Below are 22,095 nucleotides of genomic sequence, written 5' to 3' on the forward strand. Positions count from 1 at the left end.
GAAGGCTGACGTTGCTAATGCCGAAGTTGTTGTTTACGTTTATTGCTTTTGTGTCCCTGCATTAAAACAATTAAAAAACTGACCTCAAACCTGCTTCGCTGTCTCCTGACTCCTCCATTGCCAAACCAAAGAGCTTTACATATGGCAGGGTGGAGGTGGTCTTTCCAGCTGCACCATAGGCCTTAGCCGCCAGCAATGACGTAAGCCTACAGGCCCTGGACGGAAGCCTCGGACAACTCCACTAGGTGGCAGCACTCTGCGGGCACAAGTGCATGGGCACTTGTGAATGGGCTACCGCACACAAGGGCATCCTCCAGGTCAGACAGGGTGAGCCCACTCTCCGATGCTGCTATCGACAGCTCATCTTCTTCACGAGCCCCGAATGAGATTGCGAACCCGCCCTGAGACGGGCCCCCTGTCTCATCCCAGAACTCGACTGGGGTATACAAGCCTGCTGGGGAATGGGAGGTCCGTGAGGGGTTACCCCACGCCCTGTGCTAACCGACTCTGCCTCATACCCGTAGGTAGAATGAACGAGGCGTGGAGCCGCTGGAGTGGCTTTCCCTCTGACGTAAGTGACCACAACATTGCCATGGTCATGTTCTCGCAATGAGGACATGAACCATCCACAATGTCTGCATGGGTAGCGCCCAAACTCGTGAGACAGCAATCGTGGCCGTCAGAAGTGGAGAGACAGTGACCGCAACCAAACATCATCTTGAAAAAGATGCTTTCTTAGGTGACACTCGTTTAGAAGGAAATATATTCTTCTAGAGGAAGAATAATTACTCTTTGTTTGCTGCTGAAGCACTCAGGGGTTTTCTCTGCACAACGGCGGTGCAAGAGGGGGAGAACCGCTGTAATGCACCGTAAAATCCAACGGAGTTTCGAGGAACACTACCGCTTAGCTCCGAAGAAAAAAACTGAATGAGTGGTTGCCTTTTCTCAAAGATCATAGGTGTCTGGGGTTCCCAAGGGCGACTCCTAGTGTCACTACATTAACACAACGTCAATTAAGTAACAGAAGGGGAACTGTTTTTTCCTCCTGCCTGACATGCGAACTGAACAACAAATCTGCTAAAACTGCACCTGCACCATTTCAGCCTGTCAGCTTGCCACCAGAACCATGGCAGAAACTAGGGATTTATATAGTAGGGCCTTTTGATTGTGGTCCTTCTGTACTCTACAGTACTTTTGCAGACTTTTTACAGGAGAGGGGGATAAGTCACATGCCTAGCAGTCTGTATTATCCTCAGTGTAATGGTGCTGTGGAGAGATAGAACAGAGTTTTAAAGGAATGCATTCTCTCAGCTGAACAAATGAGGAAGCCATGGATATACACAGTGACTGAGTTCTTGCATAACTACAGAGCTACTCCAAATAGCACCACTGGAATTTCCCTTTCAGAATTGCTTCACAATCGGAAAATGCACACAAAACTGGAAATCTTCCCTGTGGGGCCCAAAAGTGACAAATGTGTCATAGTGAAAGACACAATGAGAGACTAACAGCTCAAGAGCAAAATGTACACAGACAAAAAGCGTGGAGCCAAGTGCCATTCTTTCAAATATGGAGATCAGGTGATAGTAAAGAGACCTGATAATGTCAGGAAATGAAATTCAAAGTTCTCACAACCTCTGAACATTGAGAAACAAATTGGACAGAACACCTTCGAACTGAGTGACAAAAAGAAATGGAATGCTTCCACAAACTACTCTGGTCCTGTTGGAACTCAACATGAGGATTTATGGTCACAGGTGACATTTAATCCTAGAAGGAGTGCTAGAGTTGGTAGATCACCAATGTGGTTGAAGGAATACGAACTACAGTAAAAGTTAAGTGTTGTACTGTAACTTTATACATGCATAGGGTGGAAATGTACACCCTGCTGGTTGGCATTGTAACTGTATGTTTCTATTAACAGTTTAATGAGCAGTTATGCTTGCCTACATTATGACACAATGTTTGATATATGTTCAAGAGTCTGCTGTAATGTTTATATTATTTCCAGAGTATCTCATTGAGTTAAGCCTGTGTTATATGCTTGATAACGCTCCAGTGCACAGTGAGATCCTATTTCATGTTATGTAAGGTTTTCTCCATAATACCTTACTGTGAGTTTGTAATTTGGTGTTAATTGTTGTAAAGCACTGTTTTAGAATAGTAATCTCTAGTGATATTTAGAGTCTTTCAAGTAAGGGGGGGGAAATGTTGCGTTCTGTGGTTGCACCACAAGATGACAGTAGAGTGCCTAGATATTGCTGTTAACCTAGAACATCCGGGAATAGAAGTGTAGTTGGCTCTGTCTACATGAGGTGCATGAGGTACATTTCTAGGAGAGTTATAATGATGTAAAGAGAAAAGAAAATAGATTTTACAGGTGTAAAATCTAAATTTAGTCTAATACTTTATTTTAATTATATATTAATATAATTATACATATTATATACTCTGCACCCGTCTACTGAGGTACTTCTACTTAGGAATTAACATTACATTTGACATTTTCGCTGAAGCAAAGAATTGTGGGTTGTGAGTGCACATGAAGGATACACCTCATGCATCCTCAGAATTCCTGCGAAAAAAGGTCGCATTCGAAGTGTCCTACTCGCTTTTCTGACAGCCTCGATGACGTATGAGTGATTCTATAATTGCGGGTACATTAGGCATTTCAAAAAGTTATGGAAAAAAACTGTTCACTAACAAAAATGATTTCCAATATCTTATTGAAAACATATAAAAAAATTATAAATCAGTGCTTGTCAAACAAAGTTACTTCCTTTTTTATTTATCATATCGTCTGTTACAGACAAATTAGGCAATGTGTAAAAATAACAATAAAACATAACAGGAAAAATCCTTCTTGTTCCATTAGACAAGCCATCCTTACATTCCAACACTTGAAACTGAGATTATATTTCATCTTTGCATACATTAAAAATGAAAAAAAAAAAAGTAAATACCTGTCTTCACAGAACCATCAACTAGGAGCAAATATTTTTTATCTAAATTATTATATACAATATCCAGTAAAAAAAAAAAAAGAAATGTTATTGAAATATTATAATGGTGCAAAAATACATCAATAATGTTTATGAGATTTTAAACAACAATTTAATTATTTTTTGTGAAAATAGTTCATAAACAGAGTTGACCCTTTAAGTAACAGAATTGATCAAAGTAACAGATTTGACAGAATTGACTGGGGGGGGGTTCTAACCCCCTCCCTGCCCCCCTGCACAACCATGGAAAAATATAGTTAGGGTAACAAAAACAATTAATAATTCCATCAATATAATAATATAATTAGGAGCAAACATTCTAAGAGAACTATCATTCAAACATCAAAAAGACCTGTCTTCACAAAAATGGCATAGAAATAGAATCATGTTTGATCTTAATGCCTGTACGGAAAATACATGTGCTCCTTCTGGTGAAATACTGGCCCATATTTCCTTCTGTATTTCAACATGTTGTGATGCAACCTTGGTTGGGGATGGAATTATAATATCCTCATGAGGATACCACAACACATCATCTTGTGTCAGCCAGAAGAAACGGTTCCTTCCTATGTTATGCATGCACTTGACCTTTGTATGCATTTCGTTGATTTCGAGGATGGTTCCAGATAGATGTCATTATTATATTTCAGGACACACCAATGTCCAACAATATCTTGACATTTCCAATGGATTTACCCTTCTTGCTCTTCACTTGCTCTAAGAAACTCAACTGCAAAATTGAAGGTTTTTGTATTGTGGAGCAGAAGCAGCTCACATCACGATAATTCAGCTGGCAAGGTCATTTGATGTATCTGCATGGTTAAGGGCACAACAGGAAGTCCTTTTGGCATTTCCTCAATTGCATTATTGATTGTGTCTTCCTCAATGTAGAAGAGTTTCACTGATGTCTCCAATATGGCATGAAACAACTTCTGAGCATTAGGGATATCTCTCTCACAATTCGCTAATACATCAGCAGAACGTTTGAGCAATCCACCAACTCCATCTGGTGAGCCCTTGCCTTGACTGGCCTTCCAAGTTCCAGCCATGAAGCCACGGCGGTGCAGTTCAGTGCTGAATAGGACAAAAATTCTCTTTTTGCTGGTATTGAGTAGCTGGCCCATCGCTAAAAAAGTGAATGACTGATACCAAGGGATGGAATGTTTTGAGATGATCAAGGACTGGGGCCGACAAATGCTACCTCCAGAGGACACAGCCTTCCAAACGAGACACAGCATTTGTTCCCTTCTCACTCAAAGTGCTCGCACTTGTTAAAGAGTGGTGTGCTGTCATAGCAACCATGTTACATTCCATTTCCTTTTGTCCTACGAAGGCCATCTTGTTTAAACGTGGCTTGTTTAGAGGACACTCTGTATACTGCAGCCTTAAAAGGACGTGTCCTACCTAGCAAGCAGCCTTCGAAATGAGACAATGAGTTGAGAATTGATGGTGTTAAAATAAAAGGATTTTACTGCTTGCTTCATTTACTGATTACAATAGTCACAAATGAGAATTTTTTTTTAAGAACTTCAAAACAACATTTATTGTTTAAATTTCGTGATATGTACATGGTTTGAAAGCTGAAAATAAAAATAACTTGAAACACAACACACAAAATTTGGTCTAAAATCACATTTCTACATAAACAGCCCATTGCGACTTCCGACTCAACCTGACAGAACATGTCACATTTGGAACAACCCAGTAAATTAATTAAACATCTTACCTTTTGGGGTTTATGACAACTGTGAGGTAATAATATCTTTAAGATGTTATTTACAATGATTTGAAGAACATTTTTGAGAATTTGAACTCTTCTTACATTTTTCAGATGTTAAGAAAAAAGACAAGTTTTTTTTTCAGGAATACAAAATATTCTTACATTTTCTTTTCTTAAAGGTACTATTTGTAAGATTGACAACAAGTGTTTGAAATGGGTACAGTCCAAATAAAAAATATTGGAGAGTTGTCTACCTCACTCCAGACTCGAAGCTCATGTGGGTTGCCAGAATGTTGATGCAAATTAGCCAACTCAGCATCCGTTTGAAAAGATTTCCGGGCTTTAAGATGTCTCCATCTTCCAAAGGCATCTCCTTGTCTTACTACGCCTCTGGTCATGGTGGTTTTTAGATGGATGGCGAGGCTTTTTAGGTCGGGTGGAATCTGTTATCTCTGATCCAGTTTGTTTACTGGCTCCCATGGCTGCTGCAGCATGCAGTGATGTTTGCCTACAAACTTGTTCAAATCTGGCAATCCAGCAGTGATGAAATACTATTGGTGAGTGGGCAGTGGGTGGGATCACACAGGCCAAAACATTAACAGAAATTCTGACCGGAATGGCTGTAGCTTTGTTATTGGAGAAGCCAGTATTTGTCTTTCACTCAAATCCTTAATTTGCTTTATTTTTCCTTCCTCAACTCTGTTTCCACCTATGTCTCTCCTGTTTGAGATATTCCTCTTTTAATTCTGGCTGTATACTGATTTTCTATCTTTGCTTTTTTTGATACTCTCTGTTCCTCCCTCTAGGCTCCTCCAATGAGAGATGCTGCCTAACCATGCTGGTGTAATATTATATATGCAGAAGAATTCCAGCAACATGATTTGAATCCATGAAAAACCCATCCTTTCATTTCGTTTGGAATGTATCCACGTCATAAATTACAGGCTGTCAGCCGGAACCCCCACACAGTTAAACCAGGCTGTTCAGTGTAAGGTTACAAGGACCATCAGATTTGCACAACTCTAAGACATTTCATCTTAATCTAGCCTTGCTAGATAATGCTGAAAATCAATTTGAACTGTGGTAAAGTTTGTACCTGACAAATTAACGATTATAGACTGATGGACCTCTTTAAAATGTGTGTAGCGATGTGCAATCACCTATAATTGATAAATATAATCTTTAATTTTGTATGATTCATCTCATTCTACTAAGAATGGTAACTAAAAAGCTTAACTTGATAAAATGCAATGATGTGTAAAACCAATATTTTCATGTTTTGTTACCTACACGGATAACAGCCATGAAAAATGTCATATATGCAGAGAAAGCTGATGACAATGACTATCATGTCTCTTGTACCATTCTCAAGATTTAAAAGTTCATGATTAAATATGCACTGGTTTTGAGCAGGAGATTTTTAAGAGTCTGAAACAAAGGACCAATGGACTCAATGGTCAACGGCTCTCCTCTCTTCTGCCTGCACGTGCACGTGCTGGTCACTCAGCTGACTGCCAGGTCCATGCCATGTGAGGCCAAAGGAAGCTCAAGGAATGAGAAGGCCTCTCTTCAAAGCCAAAATTATAATTCATACAGACAGTTAATTAGATCATAACATCGATGGAACGAACTTTCGACCAAGCGCCAAGAACCAAGCAACACAAAGAACGCAAGGAAACACCACAAAGACACGCAAGTACATCTCCAGTATTTCGCTCAAAGTGCTGGTGTATTAATTAAATAATTTGGGTAATCCGATAGCAAATCGATGTAGACTCAAAGAAGGATAAATGGTTCTTAAGGTATTGTCAACAGACTCCATAAAGTTCATTTTTACTGTACCGATCATTTTATTTCACATTCTGTCACTTTTCACCAACCTGTCTCACATATATATCTGTTAGATTAGATTTATGTTTAGAATAGTAATAAAGTTTGTCTGTGTTCAAAGATGATGTGACTGGTATATTTTGATAAATAATCTCATCCCTGTTTCTAAAAGATTTAGCTTCAAAGCTGTACCTAAATAGGTGTGATATTATTTTCAATAAGCCATGAGAATAATATCACTGCAATAAGTGAATTAATCATAATTCACTTATTAAAGGTAATTCCTTACAGTAGAAATTGTGAGCTGATACAACTAGACGTTGTATTACGATTTCAATGGTGGAGAATCTATTAAGACATTTATCTAATTTATAATGGTTGTCGAACGTGACTAAATCCGTTATACATTTCATTACCTAATAAGGACAGTTTAATTTAGTCCATAGCTCACATATCACATAAGAACCTAAATGCCCTTCTACATTTAGCATACCACATATCCTTACATATAATGGTGTGAGAATGAGGGCAATTTAAATTCACTTCTAAATGTCGCATTTCCTTTTCCCTACACTGGACTGAAACACATAACAGCACCCTGAATATCTTTAATCATATTTGCCTATACTATGCTAGAGGAGGAGTGTGTCTATGTTCCCTCAGCCTTATGTTCCCTCAACACTAACTCAGCTAGAGGTGATGACTATCAATCCAAAAAAGCAATATATGATGTCATGCCACATATATAGTATTTATACATTATTAGAAAAACTAAACACTATTTCTATATTTAATATAATTAAAATGTACTTGAAAACCACAAAAACAGGATGACTTCACATTGAATGTCAACTCCGTCAGTGGCCCGTCACCACCGTCAGACTGCGGTCTGATGGAGTTAACATCTGACGGTGTTGACACATTAGGCATTTCTTTCAATGGAGTTCATGTAGTAGCCATTTTGGTTTTTTCTGTTGATGCAAGATGCAAATAGAACCTACTTCAGGAGAATAAAATGATCTAAACATTTCAAATAATTTCCTCAGAAATTGGAAGAGGGTGTTGACATGGTTGTGACACAGGGAATATTAACATTAAGATTTAAAATATTCTAAAACTACAAAACTTACCAGGGCCTGTCTGACATTGATGCACTCTAAGAGGTGGAAGGTGGCAAGGGGTCTTTTAGAGTGACAGCTGCCCCTCATATTGCCTGATTTATTACATTTAAATGAATGTCTGACGGTGTTGACAAAAAGTGGGGACACAACTTTGAAACCTTATGAAACACGCATATGTTGTTGAAAAACAACCTTGCTCTGATATGAGATATTATTAAGTGTTGCTTTTGATGAAACAAGCTCTTTTTAATAATTAAAACAATTATAATTATCCATTTTATTGCATATGAATGATTGAACCCTTCTCTGTGGACACACTGTTTTAGATATAGTGAGAAGTGCCATAGTGCCATAGATTTGATATAATAATCATTAAATGAAATTGAAGGGGAAAATTGTGTTAAATACCTTCTATTATTAATCCCTCATAACATCTACAATTTAAAATATTTTCGATTTTAAACCTAATAGCAGTTACAATTGCTGGACATGTTTTGTCCCAAGTCTCAAGAATCAGTGTCAGCAATTCTCTAATGACATATTATGGTCATTTTACGAGTTCAGACAAAATATCACATATCGCACCTTTAAGTTAGAAATTTTTAAGAAAATGGTAGTTGAGATTTTTTTCATAAGAATGTTTAGTGAATCCGGCCACTGCTCTGTAACAAATTTTGTTCTGGGTAACAGATCACTAGCAGATTCTGAACCAATCTATAGAACGGGATGAATGCCACCAAATCCCCTTCTTTAAAGGACAAGAGATGAACAGTATTTAACCGTCCTATATGGTATTGAAAAATGGCACCTCCCTTTGGTATTCACAGTAATTTTGAGCGGAAAGGTCAGATGTGTAACCTTGTTTTTATGATGATTATGATGAAGATAAAGATACCATTTCATCTTCCATGAAGAACAATAAAATGATGAATTGCTTTTGAGATTTTATGCTATTGTGATCTTATTTACGTGTACATTTTACAATTAATTTGCATATGCAAATAAGCATATATTATTATTTTTTTTAAATCAGAGCCTACACTTCTATAAGATGAAACATGAAGAAAATATGAAAATAAGACATAAATTAAAGGCAGATTATATTAGTTTTATTATTTATTTATTTATTATTTAGTTTAGTATTAGTTTTAATACATTTGACCCAATTATGTTCTAAGTCATTTAATCATACCCTAAATCATTCTGATTTGTGTAGAATGGTTAATATTCTGCAATACTTTATCTTACTACAAATCGTTTATCTGACTGGGATAATTTGTACTTTATGTCACCCCAGTTGAGTCTGTTGAAGTCCCGCCTTCCATGCTTTGCGAGAATATAAAAGACAGAGTGAAAGGCAGGCTCGAGGAAAGCAGATTTCAGCTGAACAAATTTATCTCCCTATTACCCAGCAGTGCGAAAATCTCGCCTACAAGGTTCAACGTTAAATCCCTTGTTCCCTGAGTGTACAGCAAAGTTTATATTGCAAGTTTCTTTTTGTTCTGCTAGTGTTGTTTTAGACCCACAGCAAACAGAAAAATCTAAAAGAGTAAAACATTTACGATACAGATGTCCTTTTAAGGATGGAGTATCGTAAATGTATCCCATGCAGCAGACAGAACATCCTGCCACATGACAGACATGACCATTGCCATCTATGCTTTGGCAGCATCCTCACAGAGAGCAGATGAACTTCAAGAAGCAACACTCAAGGATGGTGGTCATCATGAGTGACACCACAGCGGCTGCAGCTTCCTGCAACACCCTCTCTGTGACTCCGGATGGAACACACATGAGTGCTGCAATAGGCTCAGACACGGAGCATGGAAATCTTGAGGAGGGTCTCTCGCCAATGCAAGCCTTGCAGACCTCCAGCTATCCATATACAGTGTATTCACCCATGATGTTTGCAATGGAAATCTCAGTCTCGCTACTTAGTCAACTTGATTTTCTTAGCCGTTTCTTCGGACAATGACATGGCCTCCATTGCAGCATCAGAAGGCGATACATGGTACTGTTCAGCTGATGATCTGAACAGCTCGGCTTCATTAGCGAAAAGGTTAGCAGATCAGAGGTCAAATTGTCTCATATACTCTACAGGGTAGTTGAAGAGCTCAGACTTGAATGGACTCCTCCATCTGAGCCTGAGCACTCACGGCTGGATAAATGGTATCTAAACATGGGCCGGCATCAAGCTGCTCCCCCAACTAAGGTACCATTCTTCCCGGAGGTCCATGCTGAACTCTCCAAAATGTGGCATGCAGCCTATTCAGCGTGAACACACATTTCGAGAGTAACCGCCTTTACCACGGTGGACCACGTAAAACAGAGAGTCTACACCACACTTCCACAGGTGGGAGAGTCGATTGCATTACTTTTATGCCCCGCCTCTGCACCTGGCTGAAAGAAGCCCCCTTCTACACCATCCAAACCATGCAGACTTACGTTCTCTTGCGGCTAAATCTTACTCGGTCTCAGGACAAGGTGCATCAGCCTTGCACACCATGGTGGTTTTTCAGGCCTTTAAAACTAAAGTACTGAGGGATATGGATGAGCGTGGTCCTGATATTGTTCCCTTTCAAGAGGACATCACACTGTTTGCCACCAAGATTACTGCCAAGGCCATCGGAAGTTCGTTGGGCAGTACGGTGGTACTCGAGCAGCATTTGAGGTTAAATAGCTCAGAGATGCACGAGATGGACAAAGTGAACTACTTGACGATTCCGGTCGACAAGCGGGACCGAGCCCCTCACCTTCCCTAGTCCTCCATCGAAAGAAATCCGGCAAACAGGTAAGTATTGCAGTTCTTGGGGCCGGAATAAATCTTACTAAGCTGCGCCTATTTCCCTCTTGGGATCTCTCTGTGGTCCTACCTGCCTTACAGAGAATCTCCTTTGAGCCCCTGGAGCAGGCCGATCTCAGCACTTTGTCTCTGAAGGCGGCCTTCCTCACTTCTATTAAGAGGGTGGGGGACCTACAAGCACTCTCTGTCACCAGCGAATGGCTCACTCTCACATGATCATGAGACCCCGGCCTGGTTACGTGCCCAAAGTTCCCATCACTCCGGGACCAGGTGGTGAACCTCTCAGAGGAGGAAGTCCCACCCTTGTTGCTGCTATGTCCAGTGCGTGCCCTGTGCATCTATCTGGACTGCACACTGAGCTTTAGATGCTCGGAGCAGCTCTTTGTCTGCTTTGGAGCTCAGCAGAACAGAGGCTTGTCCTTTGGATTGTGGATGCCATTTCCTTAGCTTACCAATCCCAAGACCTGCCGTGCCCCTTGGGAGTCCGGTTGCACTCCACAAGAGGTGTTGTTTCATATGTGAACCTGATATGAACCATATGTGAAGAGCTGTTCCCTGTCGGTGTGTCCATGTGTGGTATTCTCCACATGTTAACCTCCCTCTGGTAGAGGGAAGAGTGCTTCCCCAGCACTATCCTAGCAGGTGCTCGGCGGTACAAAAATCAGGAAAGGCCACCGCCTGTAGCCTCCTCGGGTAAGTGCCTCCTCACATCCTTAACGAGATCAGGGAGATGCCTTACCTAAATCCGCTGGAAGGTCACGATGTGGTCGCGCGCTCATTGCGAGGCATGCAGAACTTCCCGTATCCGCTCCTCCGTAATTCATGACACGGCTCAGTGCCTGCGGCATTTCATATAGGTACCCCTAGTGTCAATACATCGACACAACTTCGAGATGAGTGACAGACTGGGAACGTCTTGGTTACAGATCTAACCTATGTTCCCAGATTGAGGGAATGAGATGTTTTGTCCCTCCTGCCGTGGCACTGAGCCGACCGCTTTTTCTTGTCCCAAAAAAAGATGGCAATCTTTGACCCATTTTAGACTTGCATTCCCTGAATCAGACCCTGTTAAGGTTTCCGTTCAGGATGGTTACGCAGAAACAAATATTCACACACATCCGCAAGAATGACTTTATAGCACTGGTCAAAAGATGCAAACTTTCATTTTCAGATTTTCCCTCGACACAGGCCGTTTTTGAGATTTGCTTTTGAGGGGATCTCATACCAGTATCCTCAGTATCCTCTATGGGCGTAGCTTGGGGGGCACTTAAGGCGGTTCTTAGGGGTCGGATCATACAGTCCAATGTATGATGTATCCAAAAAAATCCAATGCACGATAACTTTTGGAGTTGGAAGGGAATATTAAAAGTGCTGAGTTAGAGCTGAAGCGCCAAATGTTGTCTGATGGCCTCAGAGAATTGACCTGACTGAAATACATATATAATACTATATTGTCACGTTTTGGCTATTCTGGGCAAGACAGTCATACTTTGAATTGCGGGACAAAGCAGGGAAGCTTTTGGCTAGATATATAAAGCAGAGATAGTCTTTTTCTACCATTCCCTCAGTGAAATCTGCTGGTGGTAAAATATTTACCTCGGCCATTGATATTAATAATGCTTTTAAAAATGATATCTTGATCTCTATAGTTCCATGTCTTTGTCTTTTGAACCATTAGAACTTCCTAAATTGATGGCTGAGCAAAAAAATTCCTTAATTACCTTGGCAAGGTAATTAAGGCCTTGCCTACAGGCATGTTAACAGCTTTGCCACTGAATTTTTAAGATGTTATGCTCCAGAACTTGCTTCACTTTTGTTGGAAGTTTATACAGAATCATTAAAGAATGGAAAGCTTCCGCCAACCATGACACAAACCCACGTCAGTTTGATTCTTAAAAAGGACATAAATCCAAGCGAGTGTAAGAGTTATCGTCCAATTTCCATGATCCAACTAGGCTTAAAAATATTGTCAAAAATTCGAGCTAACCAATTAAGTAAATGTCAATGTAATGACATACCTTATACATATAGATTAGGTGGGTTTTATTCGGGAAGCAGCTCTGATAACAATTGCCATTTCATCAATATTGACATTTGGTATTTGATATGGTAGAATGATCCCATTTTGGAAATATATACGGGTTTGGGAATACTTTTATTGGATGGATTAAATTACTTTCTAGATCCTTTGTAAGATTTTGGAAATATATGGGTTTGGGAATACTTTTATTGGATGGAATAAATTACTTTATAGTCACCCAGCAGCGGCGGTACAAAAAAATTGTTTAATTTCAGATTATTTTACTCTGTATAGTGGCACCCAGAAGGGATGCCCTGTTTCCCCGTTATTGTTCTGTCTTGCCCTGGAACCATTAGCAGCTGTAAAAAGACAGGAGGATGATTTTCCAGGGGTGGTGGCGGGTGGTATGGCGCATAAGCTTTTGCTTTATGCAGATGATTTTGTAGATGTCCCCCTCTCTTATTTCAAGCAATTTGATAGAATAACGAAGTCCTTCATTTGGAATCGTAAGCATCCCAGATTATATTTCAATAATTTACATAGGCTGATTGACAAAGGTCTACCTTTCTTTGTTTCCTACCAGTTCTTTAGGTATTTACAGCTGCGCCACCTGCTCTGTACTATTTTTGGGAGTAACATACACCCCTCTAATTTGGCAGATACTCTGGGAGAAGTGATTACTGCTTTTGGAAAAGGTCATGAGGCATCAGTGTATTACTCCCTGCTATATCAGTGTCTCGGGGACCGAGCTTTAACTTCTATCAAGAGATTATGGGAGAAAGATTTATACTTGGCTAGATATTTAAACTTGGAAGAGGGAGTGTGGGCTAGGATTCTAAAAAATGTTAAGTCTGTATTAAAATGAGATGCAAGAGTGCGCCTTACGCAATTCAAGATTTTACATAGATTCTATTGAACCCCTCTAGATTGTATAGGCTTGGTCTTAAAGACACACCCACCTGCTGGCAATGCTAACCAGAAGATGGAGACACAACCCATGTTTTTGGTGGTGTGTTAAGATCCAAGAAATTTGGTTGAAATTTCACATTTCACATTTCATTTTCCCCGGACTGGGGGATGGGGCGGTCATCAATATGGGGGATAAACACATAAAATATTGTGTTCTAACCAGTTTTATGATAGACAGACAACTTATTTTAAGGGGATGGAAGTCGGATGGAGCGCCCTCATTTCGGGAGTGGTGTGTGGAGATGGGGAGGGTGAAAGCTTTCGAGGAGGTGTCATGCAGAAGGCTGGTGGATTTGGGATTTGTTTGATAGGAAATTGGGCAGATATTTAGAGTTTTTGGGGGACTCACAGGGAGGGGCTATACATTAAACATGCAACTTATGAAATCTGAATTTTAATAATTTGGTTTACAGTGACTTATTTTTGCAACATGGTCTCATGACAAGTTGTTACTATATGGCAATATTGTAAGATTTCATGCATATTGGATCATACAAAAATGTACGACTTTTACTTCCATAAACGAACAAACAAATTATGTTATTTAGTTTTTCTTACGTTTAACCCCTAAGCATTACCTACTCCTAACCATAAAGTCTAAGCTCTTACCCAAACTCTAAACCTAACAATGATTTTAATAGGAATAGAACTTTTGTGTACCATGGAAAAAATAAAACATCAGGGTGTGGAACGAGGTTTGAGATGAGGAAGCATATAACAGGTAATTGATATAAGTCAGTCATTTGTATTGCATAAATAAAAATGCAATGAGTAACCAAATTTGTTCACAGATGTTTCCTTTCTTAAAATAAAATGTTAGATACTAAATAAAATGTGATGCCTGAATTGTTTCGATTTGCAATTCTGTTTGTTGATTAGTTGGTCTAATCATATGATATCTCATAATTTTGTAATTTCTTATGAATTATAATTAATTTATATAAGACTAAGTTGCCTTTTTGTTAAATAAATACAAGTTTTAACAGTTTGTATCTGGATTTTTAAAGCTTTAGATATTTTTGGACATTGTTTAAACACAAATGGACACATGATGGTTTCTCTGATGACCACATTTACAGTATAGGGTCTGGCTAAAAATTGCCATTATTATACTGATTGTTTTTTTTTTTTTTTACATTACATTAATTAAAGTTAAAATGTGTAATTCATGCGGCACTAGCATCAGCAAACTTTTGCAAAAAAATTCTGTTTTCCTACAGGTTTTCAGAACACTGCTCCTGTCTTCCATTTGTCACACAAACAGAAACTCCCATCATTGGTTGAGACATTGTTACTGGGTTGGGCTGGTTGGTATGTTCATACAAAGCAATGTTTTGAAAGTGCCACAATGCCACAGTTTTTACACTTTTAGGGATGTCAACCTTATTGTTGACTGCATATTAAACTGGGATAGAAGAAAGTAAAAAAAATAAATACAAAAAAATGTATCATTTCACCTTTAAATTTTCACATTTTGCTAATTTACAAACATATCTACAGTGTTATGAATAATTGCCTGTTATAAGTGAAAACAAGATTTAATGGCAGGAAAACCTAAATGGCGGCATGCGTGGTTGCAGTGGCCGCCAGTCCCTAAAACGGTGCTTTTGTACTTTTTTCTTTGCGTTGGCACAAGTGATACACAGAACATTTAACATGTGTACCAGAATATTGGGTGCATGATCGTAATACATTACTTGACATTGGACAAAAAAGGAAATATATCCAGATGGAGGCATGCTGAACCAGCTTTGCCGCTTTTGCATACTCCAGACATCAGGCCACAAGACCACGGCATCACCAGAGGGAAGCGACCCACAGAAAGGGTGCCAAAAGCAGTGTGTATGAAAACCAGGGATGCTGCCTACAAGTTTGGAGATGAAAGGGCTCTCAGTATAGCCAGAGCTGAACTGTTCCGGGCCATCAGAAAGGCAAAACGCACCCATGCAGAGGAAATTCAAAACAACTTCACAGACTCTAAGGACATGGCGCATGTGGCAGGGTATACAATTCATCATTGAATAAACACACCGGATTAACCAAGTGTTTGCTTGCATCCCACTGAGGACATATAGAGTGGAATTCTTTATTTTTGCCATTTTGGAAAACAGACTTAACTATAAATCTGTGCTTATAGATCAATCAATCAATCAATTAATATTTATTTATAAAGCATATTTAAAAACAACCATGGTTGACCAAAGTGCTGTACAAGGTAAAATGGTTATTACAAGAAAATAAAAACGTACAAAGTAGACAAAAAAATAAAAAGAAGATAAAACCGGTCACAATATTTAAAGAATTTTGAAAGCTAAAGAGAAAAAAATATGTCTTTAGAGAAGACATAAAAGTTGAAATTGAGGGAGATAATCTAATATATAGAGGTAGACTATTCCATAGTTTCGGTCCAGCGACTACAAATGCTCGATCACCGCTTTTTTTTTTGTCTAGATCTAGGAAAATCTGAAGATCTCAGAGGTCTAGAAGGAATATATGGCTGAAACAAGTTTGACAGATACTTAGGGGCCAAATTATGTAGTGCTTTGTAAACAAACAGTACAATTTTGAAGTAAATTCTGTACTTTACAGGAAGCCAGTGCAACGCGATTAAAATAGGTGTAACTGACTCACTTGCAAGTCCCCATGATAAGTCTGGCAGCAGCATTTTGTACCATGTGCAGACGAGAGAGGGAAGACTGAGAGACACCATAGTAAAGAGAATTACAATAATCTAAACAAGATGTTACCAAAGCATGAATCAAAGTTTGAAAGTTGCGCGTGAATAAAAAATGTTTTACTTTTGTGAGAAGGCGAAGATGATAAAAGCATGACTTTACAACCGCACTAATATGTTTATCAAATTAGTAAAATATAAATTGTTATCAAATTGTACACCCAGGTTCTGGCGCATTGTGTTTTATATGGGGCAAGAGAACCTAGGTAGAGGTCAGCAGCACAATTTTCCTTAGGCCCAAATAAAATAAATTGTGTTTTATCTTCATTTAGATTCAAGATTCAGCATCTATGAAATATACATATAACAAAAATGGAAAGTTGTTGATTTTGTTTAATTATATTCTATAATTTCATGCAAGTGCAAAGAAACCACCGTCCAGAAATTCTTCATAAAAAAAAATAACAATACAGTAATTCTAGTAGTAAAATAAAAAGGAGCACTTCTACTGTTATATGACGTCATAATATTTTCAATATATAGTCTCATACTATTATGAGTCTTTTATGGAGCTATGAATGTGTTCTGCCAGTTTCAATTGGTGCATGACGAACTGATCTAAACATCCACTTTGGTGGTAGAAGACACAGGTATTGTCGATCCTTCTGGTGTTACTTTAGCCAATCTGTGGTCTTTGTGTGTTGTGTGTATGGACCTGCAGAGCTGAAAAATTATTCTAAAAATCTTTGTTTGTGTTCAGCAGAAGAAAGAAAGTCACACACATCTGGGATGGCATGAGAGTGAGTAAATGATTAGAGAATTTTCATTTTTGGGTGAACTATCCCTTTAATACTCTATTGAGTTTTAAAGCAACAAAACCTACCTCCTTACAGTAAACCTAACCAAAAGTGTCATAAAAGTAAATGTGACATGAAATATGCTATTGCTGAAGAGACCACAAAATTTTGTGGTGCTTATATGACACTTTTGTTCACATATCGACTTGCATGTCGAATCGCATGTTTTTCAGGATTTGTACCCCCATCCTACCGGTATACCGCACAATTTGTTTAAACCCAAACAAGCTTAATGTAATGTAAATGTTAAAATGTATCACCTTACAAAATGTGAACTATTTGTTCAGATGCACAAATGTGAGTATAGTGGCCGTACTTAGCAGACTTGCTCTTGAGAAGCTTCAACTCCCAGCTGATTTACAACTCACTGTTTGCAATGAATGTTTATGTTCTCAACAAATAGCTTTGTGTCCTACGCCTTTCAGAGCTTACCATTATGCAGCAATAAAAATAAATTTATGGACATTTAAAAAGAACTACCTTTTTTGTGAGTAGTCGTTATATTTGGGTTCTGATGCATTTATTTTCCTCTTCAGGATCATTATTGTTTATACAAAGCATATTACTGAAGGATAATGTTCATAGTTTACTACTAATCTGTTATACAGCCAATGTAGTTACTTCAAACCTACAACCATAAAAAAGGATTTATTGAGTACTATTGCGGCTTAACAGACAGTACATTTGCTCTTGGTTTAATTGGTTAATTTCTACAATTAACTAACGGCTAATTTTGTCAGTGGGGTGCATATAACGTAAACACCTATAATCAACTTTATCCTTAAAGTCAACATGAAATCAAATTTACTTAGTAATTAAAAATGTGACTTTCTTAATACATGGCCAATGTATTATACAATTATACAATGGCCTTAATGTGCATGATGAATTAGTGCACATTATTCCAAATAATATATATATATATTTTTTTTGTAGGCTTTAATAAAAATGCAGTGATGGGGGAGGCTGGGGTATTTAATGTTTTTGTTGTTTTTAATTTTGAAATATGTGACATTATGATGTTATATCAGTGGTGGTGGTGTAGTGGGCTAAAGCACATAACTGTTAATCAGAAGGTCACTGGTTCGATCCCCACAGCCACCACCATTGTGTCCTTGAGCAAGGAACTTAACTCCAGGTTGCTCCGGGGGTATTATCCCTGTAATAAGTGCACTGTAAGTCGCTTTGGATAAAAGCGTCTGTCAAATGCATAAATGTAAATGGAAATATCAGGTTGACTTCAATGGCTAAAAGTTTATGGAGTTTGTTTGATTTGATATATATATAAATACCGATCAGCCACAAAATGAAAACCACCTGCCTGATATTGTGTAGGTCCCTCTCGTGTCTCTTCTAACCAAAATTGTACAGAGCAGTTTTTGTACCTTTTTTCATTAAGGAGCCATTTTTTTATATTTGGTTGAGGCATTTTTTTTTTAAAGAGCCATACCACAAACTAATAATTTAATTTTCAAAAACAAAGTTTGTCAATAAAATCACATTTTTATGTTGCCCATAGACTACTCAAATACAAACAAATATGTAAACATTTGGGGGATGTCGGGGGGGGGGCCCCCGCCTCATTTGGAAAGCTCCAATAACCACTGGAGGAGTAACATGTTCTGGGTGCACACTCGAATACGCTGTTGTCAGCTCTCTTAGAGCATTTCACATTAGAGGTCCGCTGGGCTCGGGTCAGTTTTTCAAGTAGGACCTCGGGTTCGGGTTTGTAATTTATGAAAAAATATGAAGGCCTTCCAAACTTGTTTCCCCCATGCGCTCTCACTCACATTCCTGCAAATGGATGTGTTAGGGGCCGTTCACACGAACACATTATTAAATGCATCATGATCGTCTCAGCACATTAGCGTATGAATGGCGCGCTCTGCTAGTGGGTGGGATCACATCACAGATAATGAGATGGACCGTTAAAAACTGTACATTTTGTTTCAAACAGATTGCATTGCAGGAGAATATTTGTTTTAAATTTGAATTATTTTATTTAAAAGTAGACATTTTAAGCTTTCTTTAGACATATGTTTCATGTTTGTGTGATAAGTATTCACGGAGTTTCAGTTAATTTTTGTGACGTGTTTCTGAAATACGCTCGTGAACACAGAGACTGCTGAAAGCTCACCCTTATTATTTTCTTTATTTTACAAAAGCACAAGATTTTGTTGTTATTGTGAGTGTACACAAATAAAAGTAGACCCATTATAGTATCTAATGATGTCTTACAAAAGAATACCTTGCCACCCCTGCTGCCACCCCAGTTGGCAGCAAAGAATTAAGAGTTATGGCCAATTTGAGAATTTACGAGTGCGATTCTCCAATGTCCGACTGCACTGAATGCAGCACGAGATGGTGCCAGAGCGGCAAGAGACTGATCAGTGTTCTGAGTAAACAATTAAAGCGAGGTCCAGTACCTCGTTTGAGTGCCGTGACCTATTTATTTCCACAGTGTATTTATGCTCACTTTAGTACAGCTCAATCCATAGATCTTCATGTGTAAGTTTTTCTTTGTATAGTTTCTTCTTGTACAAATGCTGCGTGCGTTTGCTTCCCCTATCACACATCTGCCTGTCATCACCTGTGTCTTACCTTAATGCCTTTCCGGTGATAATGCCCTTACTTCAATCATACTTCTATATCCTATTAAGTGAGATCACATTGTATGGTCACTTATTCCTAATATGAACTGTTTCACATGAAACCTCAAATGCAAGACATTGATTGCATTAGATTAAGTTTGTCTGTATGAGTTTGTATATGGCAGCCTGTGCCCTTTTTTAGTGTGTACATACTATTTCTCATCAAACTGTGATAAACGTTATTAAATTAAGTATATATAAGTCTGCCATATGTTGCCACCCCTAAAAAATTCCTGCCCCCCTCTCGCCACACCATAAATATTTTTCTAGATCTGCCCCTGGTCTTACACTTATCTGTATACCCAAAAATGATGGAGTATTTTCAATTGTTTCTGCTGTAATGACGAAAATATCCAGCAGGACGTGCCGGCACGTCCGTTGACCCCAGAGGATTCATTTAAAATTATGATTTAAAATACATTTTATGCAATTGTTTAAGCAAAAAGTTTCTAAATGGGGCCACATGTTGGTTGGTCGGTTGCTTGGGGCCTCAGAAATCTTAAACCTGCCCCTGTTTTTTTTTTTCACATCAATCTACACTCCATATCCCATGATGACAAAGCAAAAACCTGAACCTTTCTTTCTTCTGTGGAACACAAACAGAGATTTTAGGCAGTATTTAAGTCTCAGTCACCATGCACTTTCATGTCAATATTCTACCTCTCTCCATCTGTGTTTCATGGAAAAAGAACACGTACAAAATGCATGTCTCCTAGATAAGAGACTCGAACTTAATTTAGAAACAAAATTTGTTTCAGTTCATTGTTGTTTAGAATGAAAGAAGGCAGCCAGGGATAAAAGGAAAACAGCACAAATCCAATTCTAATCTAGAAAGACTTTGGATCCGTGATGTATCACTGCCAGGAATGTCCAGAGAAACCTTCGATTGGTGGAAAAGGGCCAATAACTCAAAATATTCTGTATTCATGCATCCTAAATTGAGTTCCCACAAAAATTTGCATAGAAGATGGATGGATGAAATGTCACATTTTGGGCTCATAATTCAAATATTTTTTTATTTTTTTAATCTATAGACATAAGTGCTAATAACTCTGAGTACAAAATTGAGGCTATGGGGGTTACCCACAATGCCTTGCACTCGAAACATTTTATTATGTTTTCTTGGTCAAAGAGAACATATGGGGGCATTTTAATAGTTTATATTAAGAATTCATAGTGGTTTTAGCTCTTTTAATATTTATTACTGTATGTTGTTTTGTTGCAAATACATGTATTGTGTGATGACACCATTAGGGTGTTCTGTGTCCCCTTTGGTCAACTTGGACCCTGCTAACACTTTTGCATTAATGTTTATGCATGTGCAACTGAAATACAGGCATATATGCAAGTTTATTTAATGATTGAGGATCATTACAAAATTTTTTTATAAATTTTGCTGTAATTATATTACCTAAATTTGAATCCATTCAGTTACAATTATTAAGTTGAAAAAACAACAGTTAAATAGTAAATCTGAGTTAATTCTACTTGCATCTAGTGATCTTTAATAGTTTATTGTTGTTGTTGTTTTGGATTTTCTCCACTTTTCTCCCCTATTTGGAATGCCCAATTCCAAATGTGCTCTAGGTCCTTGTGGTGGCCTAGTGACTTGCCTCAATCCAGGTGGCAGAGGATGAATCTCAGTTGCCTTCACATCTGAGACGGTCAATCCGTGCATCTTATCACGTGGCTTGTTGAGCGTGTTACCACGGAGCATGTGTGGAAGCCCACACTATTCTCTGCTGCATCTACACACATCTCACGATGCACCCCTCTGAGCGCAAGAACCACATTATAGCAACCATGAGGACGTTAATCAAATGTGACTCTACCCACCCTAGCATCCGGGCCAATTGGTTGCTTAGGATACCTTACTGGAGTCACTCAACACACCCTAGATTCGAACTTGTGACTCCAGGTGTGGTAGTCAGCGTTTTGCTGAGAGAGCTTAATTACACAAGTTTTGGAAACGCCATTACTCAATTAATTGAGTAGAGTGAACTTATTAGGGTTTTTACATTTCATAGGGGTTTTAAAGCAACTCTAAAAATACATTTTGGCCCAGATAACTCAATGCAATGGAAAAAACAATATCCAGTGTGACAAGTGTTCCAAGATTTTGTGTAAAAACATTGTATGCTCAATTTGGATTACCAGCTTTCTGACGGACAGGCAGCAGCTTGTGAGGCAGGGAAAATTCACTTCCACCACCTGTACCATCAGCACTGGTGCCCCCCAGGGATGTGTGCTCTCCCCACTACTCTTCTCCCTGTACACCAATGACTGCACCACCAAGGACCCCTCTGTCAAGCTCCTGAAGTTTGCAGACGACACCACTGTCATCGGCCTCATCCGAGATGATGATGAGTCTGCATATAGGCTGGCTGTCTGGTGCAGTCAAAACAACCTGGAGCTGAACACGCTCAAAACAGTGGAGATGATTGTGGA

The sequence above is a fragment of the Xyrauchen texanus genome, chromosome 39 (genome assembly GCF_025860055.1).
Source record: "Xyrauchen texanus isolate HMW12.3.18 chromosome 39, RBS_HiC_50CHRs, whole genome shotgun sequence".
Classification (NCBI taxonomy): domain Eukaryota; kingdom Metazoa; phylum Chordata; class Actinopteri; order Cypriniformes; family Catostomidae; genus Xyrauchen; species Xyrauchen texanus.